The sequence below is a fragment of the Petaurus breviceps genome, unplaced genomic scaffold (genome assembly GCF_028583685.1).
Source record: "Petaurus breviceps papuanus isolate PSGF00001 unplaced genomic scaffold, PetGlider_PUasm1.0 90734, whole genome shotgun sequence".
Classification (NCBI taxonomy): Eukaryota; Metazoa; Chordata; class Mammalia; order Diprotodontia; family Petauridae; genus Petaurus; species Petaurus breviceps.
Window position 1 is genome coordinate 11,531,286 of NW_027187327.1, and position 14,838 is coordinate 11,546,123.

The 14,838-nt window shown below is 34.9% G+C and overlaps 1 protein-coding gene across 5 annotated transcripts in view; it reads right to left on the reverse strand.

The window, feature by feature from the left end:
* Positions 1-522: 522 nt before the first annotated feature.
* Positions 523-14,838, reverse strand: part of LOC138145372 (protein FAM9A-like) — a 650,020-nt gene continuing 635,704 nt past the window's right edge. For all 5 annotated transcript variants that reach the window (XR_011164218.1, XR_011164216.1, XR_011164214.1 and 2 more), the window contains 2 exons: positions 5,569-5,649; positions 523-1,300 (listed from right to left, as the gene is read on the reverse strand). The gene's annotated coding sequence lies outside the window, so the exon portion shown is untranslated. The remainder of the gene's footprint in view (positions 1,301-5,568; positions 5,650-14,838) is intronic.

Genomic DNA, 14,838 nt, shown 5'->3' on the forward strand with positions numbered 1-14,838 from the left:
ACATTTAACTTAAGATTTCAACCATCTTTCCTAAGGGAACAAATGCAGATTCTTAACCATCCATACAAAACTTTCTATGTAATAACTGCAAAACTCGAAAATAATTGGATTTTCAGCATTGAAAGTTCTCCTTTCAATGAAAGGGTTCTTGAGTCTTTTCAGTGGAAACAGTCTATGTTGTATGAATGTAATCTAAGATATATGAGTGACAAGAATATGGAATAATTGTTTTAAATGTGGCAACCTTCACATATATTTTGATTCCCATAACAGTTAGACCATGTTCAATTTTGGGGGTCCACATCCATTCAAAATAATGGCTCATGAGCCCCCACCCATGTGTTTACTTTTCCTGCAGTTAGCCAATGGATGCAATTAGTTCAAAGCAAAAACATTTACTGAAATAACATAGTAAGAAGATTTGCAATAAAAAAATCTCTCTCCATAAATGTACAACTCTCACTGAAATATACATATCTTGGAGACGGAAAAAGCAAATCACTCCACAATTTTTTTCTTTAAAATATGTCTTTATTTCTCAATAAACTCAAGTTTATTTCCTTATAAAGTTTTAATTCATTTTGCATGAACAAAAAAGTGATTTCTTCCATAGTGACTGAGAAAGCTAATGACCATCAACAAAGAAAGTGCACTTTATTGTTAGTTTTCTTCTTTGTTTTACTTTCCTACAAGATCTGGATTGGTAGGACTACAATCCCAACCTCTCTATTTAAAAAAAAATGATTATTAACAAATACACTTTCCTTCCCATCCCCAAACAATAAAAAGAGGAAAATAATTTCTTTTAACAAATATGCATAGTCAAGCAAAACAAATTCCCTCATGGGCTATAGATATAGGTATGGATATTAATATAAATATAGATATAAAGTTATGCACTCTAAATTCATTTGTCAAGAGGTGGCTAATATGATTACATTATCAGTACTCTGGAATCATGAATGTTCATTGTATTGATAATAGTTCTTAGATCTTTTCAAGTTGCTTATCTTTACAGTGTTGTTATGGTATAAATTGTTCTGGTTCTTCTCATTTCATTCTTCATCAATTTATAAAAGTCTTCAAACCTGTTCATTCTTATAATATTGATGTAACAGTATAAATTGTTCTGATTATTCTTGTTTTGTTCTGCATCAGTTCATGTCTTTCTATGCCTTTTTGCAATCATCTTCTTTCTCATTTTTAATAGCAAATTGTATTCCATTGCATTCAAATACCACAAATTATTCAGCCATTCCTCAATTGATGGGTATGCCCTCACAGTTTCAAGGTTTTTGTACTGCAAAATAAAGAGCTACTATTAATATTTTTGTACATATAGGATCTTTCTTATTTTTTTTTTATCTCTGGAGCCTAGCAGTTATAGCTGGATCAAAGGGCATGCACCACTTAGCAAAAATTTTGTGTATTGCAAATTGTATTCCAGAATGGTTGTACCCATTCACAGGTCCACCAACAGTGCATCAATATGCCTCCTTTCCTACAGATCTCCCAACATTTTTAATTTTTATTTTTCTCATCTTTGGCAATCTGATTGAAAAGTGTGAGGTAGAATCTCAGAATTGCTTTAATTTTCATTTCTCTAACTAATAGTGATTTGGAACATTTTATGGCTATAGAGAGCCTGTTTTTTTTTCCTTAAGAACTGGCTATTTGTATCCTGGACTATGTCAACTGGGAACATCTCTTAATTTTACAACTTTGAATCAATCCTTTATATATCTTTGAAAAAATACTTTTATCAGAGAAACTTGCTGATAGCTAGAACAAAAATCTTTAATTGTTTTTCTTTTCACCTTAGACCTATTAAATTTTTTTGTTTAAAGCTTTTTAATTTCATGTAATCAAAATTTTCCATTTTATCTTTTGTGAGTCTCTCTTTCCTTTGTATGGTCATGAACTTTTCTTCTATCCCTAGGTCTAATATGCTTTTTTCCATGTTTCTCTAATTTGTTTACGATGACACCTTTTATATCTAGGTTATGTATTCATTTGGAGCTTATCTTGGAACGAGCTCTGAAGTGTTGAACCAAACCTAATTTCTTCCATGCTGCTGTCCAATTTCCCCAGTAGTTTCCATCAAAGAGCGAATCTTATTCGAGTAGTTAAGAACTTTGCATTTATTGAAGACCAGGATACTAATCTATTTCACTGATCCATCTCTCTATTTTTTTTAAACAAAATTGTTTTGTAAATTATTTCTTTGTAGGATAGTTTGAGATAAGTCACTGTTAGGATCTTCTCTTTTTTTCCTCCCTTTATTTTTTTTTCCCTTGAGATTCTTGAATTAGTTGCCTTCATATGAATTTCACTATTATTTTTTTCTAGTTCTATAAAGCTATTCTTTGGTTATTTGATTGGTATATCATTGACTAAGTAATTTATTGAACAAGTTTCTATATCAGGTCTTTCATTTTACATACAACTATCAAAAGCCTTGTAGAGTGCCATTAGGATAAGACTAGGCATTTTCTTTTAGACCCCAGTGTTTGAAGGGTGATCAAAGCCTTCTATTAGAGATAACTATCTGATGATGGGGTTCAGAGTGTTACATATTCTCAAGATCTCTCTGGAAAAGTTTCAACTGACATTTATTATGAACAAAAGAGGGATATCTAGGTAATACAGTGGACAGAGCACCTACCTACCCTGAAGTTAGGAGGACCTGAGTTCAAATCTGACCTCAGACACTTAATTAGCAGTGTGAGCCTAGGCAATTCACTTAACCCTGAGTGCTTCAAAAATAAGTGGGGAAAAAAAGAACAAAACCTTGGCTGAAAAGACAAGATTAGTGTTCACCAATCTCACCCCAATTCCGTCTTTATTATATATATCTTCCAACAGCAGAATCTCAGTGTTTTGGTGTTGTATTTTGGCTACTGAAAACCTCAGTCTCCCTACAACACCACAAATCCCAAAACCCAATAACCTCAAATTAAGAAGTAAATGTGCCAAATTTGACCGCAATGCTCTTTATTCTATCTGGCCAGGAAAACATTTGGCACACTCCATAAAAGACTTGAAACTTGCATCTGCCCATCCATATGACAAAAAGACACTAAAATATGTGTGGAGATGTAGGTAGGTAGAGGGGATCTTGTATTGGTTGATATGAAGCAAGCTATATTTTAGTAAATAAGAAAAGAGTTTTATACCCATGAAAAAGGGGGCTAGAAATCAAGCTAGAGTAGACTTTAAATAGAACATGAACCAAATTGTGCCCTTGCATACCCCAAACTTAGGAGACAAAAGTTACATGACTACAGGAATCTCTGTAAGATAAACCCAGAATCACAGCGGAAGGGAGAGTGACCAATGAGGAGGAAATTCAGAGACAAATTACTGAGAACAGAAGAGTGAATTTAGAGCAGCCTTTTTCATGGTGGAAAACTATTGGAAATTGAGAGACTGCCCATCAATTGAAGAATGGTTGAACAACCTATGGTATGTGAATGTAATGGGATACTATTGTGCAATAAGAAATGATGAATAGGCAGGTTTCAGGAAAACCTGGGAGAGTGGAGTCAAGATGGCAGAGTAAAATCAGGAACTTGCTTGAGCTCCTACTCCAACCACCACCAATACCTGTAAAATATGACTCTAAACAAATTTTAGGGCTACAGAACCCACAAAGTGACAGAGAGAAACAAATCTCCTACCTAAGGCAGCTTGGCAGGCCGACAGGAAGGGTCTATCACACTGAGCTGGGAACCTAGTGCAGTCCTGTGTGAGCCATATGGGCCCAAACCTAGAGCAGCCCTGACCGGCAGCATAGACCAGCAGGAGCAGACTTCAGAAGAGTGAATCACTGGCAGCTGTGTCAGTTTCCAGAATTCTTAACCCATAAACGCCAAACCATAAATTAAAGGTCAGTGGGGAACCCTGTTGATCCAGGGTGAGAGAAAAGTGTAGCTGGTCCCTGCCCCCAGGGCAGTAGAGGTGATGGTGACTACAATTACTGCACTTGCTGTTGCTTCCAGCTCCTGACCTACAGATTGTAGGGGGACCAAGTTACTGTCGAGAGGACATTTGTAGGAATCTCTCTGCTAGCACTAAGGCAGGATTCTCCTCCTTTGCCCTGCTTGGATCTGGATCATGATCTTGGGTGGTGGTCCTGGGGAGAGGAGTGCTGGTGTGGCAGAGTTTGTTGAGGCTGTGGAGAAAGTCCTCCTCACAGTTCTGAGGCAGGTGCCTGGAAAAAAATCTGACAACAGCTGCACAAAAAACCCTAGCAATTTGGGACACAGCACTCTCCACTAAGGAATCAGAGTTCTACCATGGCAAAGAGGTCAAAAGTCAAGTAATTAACTGGCAAGATGTGCAAAAAAAGGAAGCACAATCAGAAACACCTGGAAAGACTTTTACAAACTGATACAAAGTGAAATGAGCAAAACCAGGGAAATATTGTAGACAGTATCAACTATAAATGACTCAGCTGTACTCAGCAAAACAATGACCCAGGACAAGAACAAATGACTCATGAAGGAAGATGCTATCCACATCCAGATAAAGAACTGATGGACTGTGAATGCAGACTGAAGCATATTTTTTCACTTCATTCTTTATTTGTGATTTTTTTTCCTTTTGATCTCTTCTTTCAAAACTGTAACTAATACAGAAAAAAATTTTACATACTAGCACATGTATAACCTTTATCAAATTGCCTACCATTTTCAGAAGAGGTGAGGGAAGAAGAGAGAAAAATTCAGCACACAAAGTCCTGTAAAAATGAATGCTAAAAACTTTTGAGGAAGGACAGGATCAAAGGAAAGAATAGAATAAATGGGGGGGGGGGTAGAATAGAATGGAAGGAAATATAGCTAGTTTTTCATAACATGACTATTTTGGAAGTGTTTTGCATAACTACAAATTCATAACCTATATCAAATTTCTTGCCTTCTCAATGAGGGTAGGTGGGGAGGGAAGAAGGGTGAAAATTTGGAACTCAAAGTTTTAAAAACGTATGTTAAAAAATGTTTTATCACACAATTGGGAAATAAGATACACAGGCAATGGGGTATAGACATCTATCTTGCCCTACAGGAAAATAGAAGGGAAGGGGATAAGAAAGAGGAGAGTTGATAGGAAGGAGGGTAGACTGGGAGAAGGGGGTCATCAGAATGCACTGTCTTGGGGTCGGGGGAGGAGAGATAGAAAATTTGGAACTCAAAATCTCGTGGAAGTGTATGTTGAAAACTAAAAATAAATAAATTAATTTTTAATGCTAAAAATTGTCTTGACATGTAAATGGGAAAAAAATAAAATACTATTAAAAAAGAAGAGTGAAGATAGAAAGGTTAAATAGGAAGGGAGGAATGCACCCCTAGGTTTCAAGCAAATAAATAGTGAGATTCATAAAGAAAAGGAGAAATGAAGATATAAAAAAGTTGCAAAATAATAGTCAATATTAATGCTTCACTTTAATATTTTCAAAGCCATTTACAACTATTATGTCTTTTTAAGTTCATAACAACCCTGTGAGATATATGCTATTACTATTCCTATTTCACAGATAAGGAAACTAAAATAGAAGGTTTAATGACTTACCCAAAGGTCACATGAGACCAGATTTAAAATCAGGTTTTCTTGATTTCGGTTTTGTCATTCTGTTCATTGCATTTCCTTATACTTTAAAGGAAAAGAAACAAAAACTATCAATGATATAAAAACAAACAAATAAATGAATAAAAAATGATCATAATAAAGACTTCCAATCCCTTGAAGTTCATCTAACAACAGAAAGAAACTCCAGAGTGGTACAAAAGGAAAATAAACTTTTAAAGAAGATATTAGGATGGGAATTAGATTTTTAAATTGGAGTTTTTCATCAAGGTATAATAAGCTAGAAAAACAAAAAGGCAAAAATCTTATAGCATAGAAAAAGGAACCTCTCCAGTGTTACAAAAGGTCTAAAAATAACAAATTGGAAACTGAAAATATAGAAGTGGAAGAACATTTTGGCAAGAAGTGGCACAAAAACAACTTTGAAAGAGTGAATAAATTCTATACCAATCCAAATAATTGACCTTATAGATAGGATACACAGAGATAACCTAAGGATTACAGATCTCCCAGAGAAAACATGATAAATTCAAAATCCTAAAGTTCATATTGAAGGAAATAACGGTTTTTTTTTAATAGGAGTCAAAAGTAGTAATCTATTAGAGCAATAGATTGACAAAAGTGGGAAAAGCCCAAGATATGAGTTGGTTAAATTTCAAAATTGTAAAGTTAAATAAAAAATGCTATAAGCAGCCAGGATGAAGGACTTTAACTATGAAGTAAAGTTGATCCCAATAGCTCAGGATCACTCCCTACTTATAAAAATTCAGAAAATAAATAAAATAATTAAGGTATTTCTAAAGGCAGGGGAAATTGAGGTGTACCACAATGTAATATCCAGAAAAAAAAAACTATAACCAATCATTTGGGAAGAGAATGGACTTTCAACAAGAGAGAAGCATTAGAATCACTTCTATAAAAGGAAAATGAAAGAAAGCAGAAAATCAAATTATCAAAATTTAAAAATTAACAATATTAATTCACAATTAAATGAATGGAAATAGAAAGAATTTTCAAAACTTACATATTTATATGATGTCAAAAGTGAGAACTGACTAGAAGTAGATGATTAACTGTAGAAATATAAATTACACAAAGATATCTTTTTCTTAATGACCTTTGTGTCATTTGAGAAAATGAAACTGAATAATCCATAATCTGCCAAAGACAAATTCATTAAATCATTTAATGACCAATTAATACCAATTGTACAAAATTTTTCCACAATAATTGAGAAAAGACATTGTATCGTTCCTTTTATGAGACACATATATTTCTAAAACCCAAATCAGAGAGCAATAACGTTATTAAATAATGTCTACAATGAATATTGAAGCTATTTTTTTAATCTAGTAAAAAAAGATTAGAGCAATAAATCCATGAAAGCATGTTTATTACTAGGATGGGTTTTTACTAGGGTAAACAAAACAATATTAGGAAAACAATTGCAATGGTGAGGCATATAAACATTAACAAAAATAAAAACTTCCTTTTCAATATATAGAGAAAAAGTCTTTAACAATATACAGCTTTCATTTTACTAAAAATCCCCCAAAAGCAGAGGCATGGAAGATCCAGATTTAATTTTAATTTAAAAATTTTATAAATTTTTAATTTAATTTAATTTAATTTATTATAATTTTATATTTAATTTTAAATATAATTTTAATTTTATAATTAAAAATATTATCTTGATACTTAAATATTTGATTGCAAATGACAAGAAAAAAATGAAACTTTTTTTATAAACCGTTGCAACTCCAAAACTTTATAAAACCCTCTCTAATCCCATTCCTAGTGTTAAATTAAGGCAGCATAAAGAATTTCAGAGTCTTCTTTTTGGGTATTTGATTTTATGGATTAATCTCCAACAAAATTCATCTTCCCAATCTTCTCATAGAAGTTTAAGCAAGCCTCCCTCACTGCATAAGAAATGGCAAACATGGGTGGGCAGGGTCAAGATGGTAGTGTAGAAACAGGACTTCCATTGGGCTCCAACTCACGCCACCTCCAATTCATGTAAAAAGGTGACTCTGAACAAACTTTGGAGCTGCAGAACCCACAAAATGATGCAGAGAAGCTAACTTCCTGCTGAGGACAGCCTGGCAGGCCAGCAGGGAGCAGCCAGTGCAGCACTCTGAGAGGCAACCCCAGGCCCACTCAAGGCCAAGGTTTTAGCCCCAGGGCAGGCCTGACCAGCCATTGGCTGGAGGGAATTCAGATCACCAGCTGCTGTGGTTGTTTCCAGAATTGTCAATCCATAGATGCTAAGAACAAAGTGAGAGGTCAGTGCAGTGGGGACGTTGGGATCTCGTAGTCTGGGAGGGTAGTTGGTCTTTATCCCCTGGAGGGAGAAGCCACTGAGGTGCCAAGGCCATACATTCACCACCACGTGGCAGTGTAAGCTCCTGGCCTGCAGACTGTAGGGGGACCAAGTGACCAGTCTGAGGGTTAATTGCTCTTGCTTTAACCTGCTTGCATCTGGATTGCGGTCTAGGGTGGAGGTCCTGGGATGTGTGACCAGTTTGCCAGAACGTGTGGAGGCTTCAGAGATGGCAGCTAACTAATACCTTTGGCAGCTGAGAAAACCCCAGCATTTGGTACAAAGCTCCCCTGTCTGGTAGCAGAGTCCTACTGTGGCAAAAAGCCCAAAAGTCAAATAATTGAGTGGCAACATGAGTAAACAAGGGAAACAAAGCAAACAGAGGAATCCAACATTAGACTCCTATTTTGGGGACAAAAAGGATCAAAGCATGGAACAGGAGGAAGACAGTGAAAAATCCTGCACCAAAAGCTTCCAAGAAAAATATGAACTGGTTACAAGCCATAGAGGACCTTAAGAAGGATTTTGAAAACCAAATAAGAGAAGTGGAGGAAAAATTGGGAAGAGAAATGAAAATGATGCAAGAAAATTATGAGAGTCAACAACTTGACTGAAGAAAATAATACCTTAAAAATTAGACTAACTCAAATGGCAAAAGAGGCTCAAAAAGCCAATGAGGAGAAGAATGCCTTAAAAACCTGAATTTGCCAGATGGAAAAAGAATCTCAAATGCTCACTGAAGAGAATCATTCCTTCAGAATTAGACTGGAGCAAATGGAAGCTAGTGACTTTATGAGAAATCAAGGTACCATTAAACAGATCCAAACAAATGAAAAAATAGAAGGCAATGGAAAATATCTCCTTGGGAAAACCTCTAACCTGTAAAATAGATCCAGGAGAGATAATTTAAAATTTATTCGACTACCTGAAAGCCACAATCAAAAGAAGAACTTAGAAATCATGCTTCAAGAAATTCTCATGGAAAATCGCCCTGATGTTTTAGAACCAGAGGGCAAAATAGAGTTTGAAAGAATCCACTGATCACCTCCTGAAAAAGATCCCAAAAAGAAATCTCCTAGGAATATTATAGTCAGGTTCCAGAATTCCCAAATCAAGGAGAAAATATTACAAGCAACCAGGAAGAAACAATTTCAATACTGTGAAATTACAATCAGGATAACACAGCATCTGACAAAAAAAAAAGAAAAACAAATGGCAAACACTTATTTTGTGAGGACACAGGAAGGAAAACAAGAGGAATTAGAAAAGTTCCAGGTTAGAGGATGATGACAGAGATAACAGACAACACAGAGTTAGTTGGAGCAGTGTTGACTAGAGGAGAAAGAGCTTCTGTTTCTGAGGAAAAAGTTTATGAATCCATGAAAGGGTGAAGGAGAAAAGAGTGAAGAGGAAAAAACAGAGACAAGCAAATTTAAGAGAAAGTCAGAAAAACCAGAAGTCTAAAAAGAGAAAATCTAAGTACTAATCTTAGTACAAGGAGATAAAATGAATGGATTCAAGACAGAAGAGAAAGAAATGAAAATATACCTGTATTTATGTATACATATATGCATATGCATATATGTGTACGCACCTACATATGTATGTGTTTATATACATATGCATACATGTATGTATATTGTGTGTATGTATATATGAACAAGTATTATGCTATGATGTTAAATGGATCAAAATTCTCAAATGAAAAAGAGACACCTATGTACTTCTCAGAAATACTGAGGAAAAGCAAGAAACTTCAGAATGAACCAAAAGAGAAATAAAACAAAAGAAAATATTAAGAATGAAGTTAATTTAGAAATCATAGCTCTAGATGAAGAATTTTATACCAACAAGAGCAGAGCAAAAAACTTTGAAGACATGATGGGTATCTCCTCCCAATGAATCAAAGTTCTAAAAGAAAAAATAAGCTTGATTAAAAGTCAATATTAAAAGAATATTGGCTTTCTATTTCTAGAAGGATGACCCCAAATGTAAGGCGCATATAGATGACTTAGCCATCATAGGCCTCACAGAAGAATCTAATCTACCCTCACCAAAAAAAAAAGACCATTAATACCACCCTTTAAGAAATAATGCAAGAATACTATCAATAATACAAATTATAGATATAAGGCATTTCTAATTCAAAGGTATAGATCTCCACCAGAATTTTTCTAAGCAAACAAACAAATCTCAATTGAGATTCTGAGTCATGTGGTGGTTAAATTTCACAATTTCAATAATAAACAAAAAATCTTTGCAAATTATCAGAAGACTTTCAAATATTCTGAGCAAAAATCATGCATCCCAATATTACTCTACAGTTATGAGTTATCAAAGGAAGGAATGGTATAAAATAATCTAAAAATCAAAAAGGCTTTAAGCTGCAACCTAAGAAGTAAAGATCACCCAACAATTGAAAAATATGGTCATTAAACAAAAAAGAGGCATTTGAAGCATTCCTGGTATTAGTGGAAGGTTTTTGGATGGGGGAATCAGAGACAAGCTGAATATTTGATTTATGAACACCTCCGAACAATGGGAACATATAACCATCCCTGGGTCTTTGAGACTTACCTGCTTGTCCATGACAGTGGATGGTTGGGTTGGTGATACTGATAAGGATGGCAAATCACTTCTGCAAAGTTTGCTCTTTTCTCTGCTTACTGAGAGCTTAGGGCAGGTAATTTGGTGGGCATTAATATTACTAGAGATTTTAGGCACAAGGTCTTTGTCTATTTCCCCTGGGGTATAAGGAGAAGTTATGGTCATGGATGTAGAAATAATTTGACTTACCTGGCACATTTTACCTCCTGTCCCATCCACACGACACAGTTGCTGCTTCAGCTAGTCTAGCTTGTTTACTATACCAGTAGCAATTGGCTAGCAGCCGGTTTTGGTGGTAAAAGGGATAGGGTCCTTACTTCATCTGATAATGTCTATGGGGACTGGGGAACTAACAAACTGGAAAATATTTTTTAAAATACAAAGAGTAAATGTTTGTAGGGGAAAGTTAGTAGAGTTATGAATTAATTGACTAATTATAATTATGCTTTTAAAAAAAGTAACTATAATGTCTATTCCCTTTGACCTAGGGATCCCACTGCTGCATGAATACCTCAAGAAGGTAAAAAAAAGTAAAAATGAGCTGAGCTCATATACATCAAAATATTCATAACCATACTTTTTACTATTACAAAAAACTGGAACCAAATTGGTGACCCCTAATGGAGGAATGATTGAACAAATTATGGTTCATGAATGAGGCAGCTGGGTGGCACAGTGGATAGAACATTGAACTTAGAGTCAGGAAAACCCAAGTTCAAATTCAGCCCCAGAAACTTACTAGCTCTGTGATTCTGGGTAAGTCATTCAACCTCTCTGTACCTCAGTTTTCTCAACTGTAAAATGAGGAAAATAATGGTTTCTATGGTCTAGAGTTGTTGTAAAGATCAAATCAGATAATTTTTGCAAAATTCTTTGCAAAGCTTAATGTGCTATATAAATTGAACTTATATTGATGGGATACTATTATGTTATTAAAAACAGTGAATATGAACAATTCTAAGAGACAAAGGGATAAGTTCTATGAACTGCTGTGGAGAAAAATAACTAGAAACAGAAAAATACTATGCATAATGACTCAAATAATATAAATAAAAAAGACACAAGAATGAAATAGAACACTGCATAATTATTAATGACCCATCTTGGCCCTGGAGAACAGATGAGAAAATACAACTCCCTTCTTCCCTTGGAAAAGTCAGAGCCTACAGGTACATTATGTTACACATTACATTCAATACAATCACCATGTTGACTGGTTTTGCTGAGCTGTTTTTCTTTGTTATAAGGAAAGATTCACTTAGTAGACAAGGACATATCTGGAAATAACTATGAACTAAAAATATAACTAATCAATTAACTTTTTAAAAATTTTCTACATGAGAAAATGTGCAATAAAATATTTTGGTCTCAAATACCATGTTTTATAAATATATATATATATATATATATACATACATATATATGCACACACCTTTTTACATTTGATTTTTTCTTTATTAATAGTTGGAATAAAGAATTTTGTAACAGCTAGATGAATACTCACTCCAGATCCAGTCCATTTATTTTCATGCCTAGTTTGATAGGGGATCCTGGCATATGAAATAGAGACCTGACTGAAGTCAGGAGTGTCTTTGTTCAAATACTACCTCTCACAGCTAAAAGCTAAAACTATGTGACAGCTGATGAGTCACTTAGCCTTTCTTAGCCTCAGACAACTCTATAAGACTTAACAGTTCATTCATTTGTGGTTATAATCTGTGTTGATAGCAGAGAAAACCACAGATCTTAGTAAAATCGTTTTCTCTCCTTGATTAAGCTGAGATATTTTATCTCTATCCCAGCTCGATAGCACTTATCCTGCTGTGGATTTTTTGGCCTATGCTAATTTGTATTCCTCCACTGACTTCTATTTCTTTTTATTTCTTTTTTTTTTTTGCTTTTTATAGAATTTTTTAAAATTTACTTTTAGTTTTCAACATTCATTTCCCAAAGATTTTGAGTTACAGATTTTCTTACTATATCTCCCTTACTCCCCATCCCAACATGGCAAGGTTACTGAATACCCCCTCCCCCAATCTTCCCTCTCTTATATCCCTCCCAATTCCCCCACCCTTGCTTTCTTGTAGGGCAAGATGGATTTCTATACCCCATTGCCTGTATATCTTATTTCCCAGTTACATGTAAAAAAATGTAACTTTTTAAAACTTTGAATTCCAGATTCTTTCCCTTCTTCCCTCCTCACCCACCACCACTGAGAAGACAAGCATTTCAATATAGGTTATACATGTGTAGCAATGCAAGGCATTTACACAGTAGTCATAGTATGAAAGACTAACTATATTTCTCTCCATCCTATCCTGCCTCACTTTTATTCTGTTTTCTATTTTGACTCTGTCCTTTTCAAAAATGTTTGCTTCTAACTACCCTCTACCCAAATTTGCCCTCCCTTCTATCATGCCCCCTTTTATCCCCTTTTACCCTACTTTCCTGTAGGGCAAGATACCCAATTGAGTATGTATATTATTCCCTCCTTAATCCAAATCCAATGTGAGTAAGGTTGACTCATTCCCTTTCACCTTCCTGCTCTTCCCTTCCATTATAAAATCCTTCTCCTGCCTCCTTTATTTGAGATAATCCATTCCATTCTCTCTCTACCCCTCTCCTCCCAATTTATTAATCTCTCACCACTTAATTTTGTTTTTAAATATCATCCCTTCAAATTCAACTCACCCTGTGCCCTCTGTCTATGTATACATGTACACACGTACACACACATATACACACATACATATGCACCTACACCCACCTATACATACATATATGTATGCATACATATATATATATATATATATATATATACATATATAAACCCTTCAACTATCCTCATACTGAGAAAAGTCTCATAAGTTACAAATATTGTCTTTCCATCTAGGAATGTAAATAGTTCAACTTTAATAAGTTCCTTATGATTTCTCTATCCTGTTGACCTGCTCATGCTTCTCCTGCTTCTTATATTTGAAAGTCAAATTCAATTCCTGTTCAGCTCTGATTTTTTTCATAAAGAATGCTTGAAAATCCTCTATTTCATTGAATAACCATATTTTCCCCTGAAGTATTATACTCAGTTTTGCTGGGTACATGATTCTTGGTTTTAATTCTAGCTCCTTTTACCTCCAGAATATCATATTCCAAGTCCTTTGATTCCTTAATGTAGAAGCTGCTAAATCTTGTGTTATCCTGATTGTGTTTCCACAATACTCAAATTGTTTCTTCCTGACTGCTTGTAATATTTTCTCTTTGACCTGGGAACTCTGGAATTTGGCTATAATATTCTAGGAGTTTTCTTTTTGGTATCTTTTTCAAGAGGAAATTGGTGGAATCCTTCAATTTCTATTTTTCCCTCTGGTTCTAGAATATCAGGGTAATTTTTCTTGATAATTTCTTGAAAGATGATGTCTAGTCTCTTTTTTATCATGGCTTTCAGGTAGTCCAATAATTTTTAAATTATCTCTCCTGGATCCATTTTCCAGGTCAGTAGTTTTTCCAATGAAATATTTTACATTGTCTTTTCTTTTTTCATTTATTTGGATTGTTTATAGTAATTTTGATTTTTCAAAATCATTAGCTTACATTTGCTCCAATCTAATTTTGAAGAAATTATTTTCTTCACTGAGCTTTTCAAATTCCTTTTCCATCTGACCAATTCTGCTTTTTAAGGCATTCTTATCCTCACTGACTTTTTGGACTTCTTTTGTCATTTGAGTTAGTCTATTTTTCAAGGTGTTATTTTCTTCAATTAGACTGTTGACTCATTTTTCATGATTTTCTTGCATCATTCTCATTTCTCTTCCCAATTTTTCCTCTACTTCCCTTACTTGATTTTCAAAACCCTTCTTGAGCTCCTCCATGGCCTGCAACCAATTCATATTTTTCTTAGAGGTTTTTGATGCAGGAGTTTTGATTTTGTTTTCTTCCGGTTCCTTGTTTTGAGCCTCTTTGTCCCCCAAAAAAGATTCTATGGTCTGATTTCACTTCCTGTTTGCTTATCTTGCCAGCCAATTACTTGACTTTTGAGCTCTTTGCCACTGTAGAACTCTGCTGCCAGAGTAGAGAGAGCTGTGTCCCAAATTTCTGGGTTTTTACACAGCTGTTGCCAAAGCTGTTGTCAGAGTTATGAGGGGGATGCCCTCTCTACAGCCACCACAAGCTCTGCCACCATAGCACTCCTCACCCCAGGACTGACACCCAAGACAGAGACCCAGATCCAAAGAGGTCAAAGAAAGAGCAATTACCCTCTGAATGGTCACTTGGTCCCTCTACAATCTGCAGTCCAGGAGCTCTGAAGGCAGCCACACAGCAGCAGC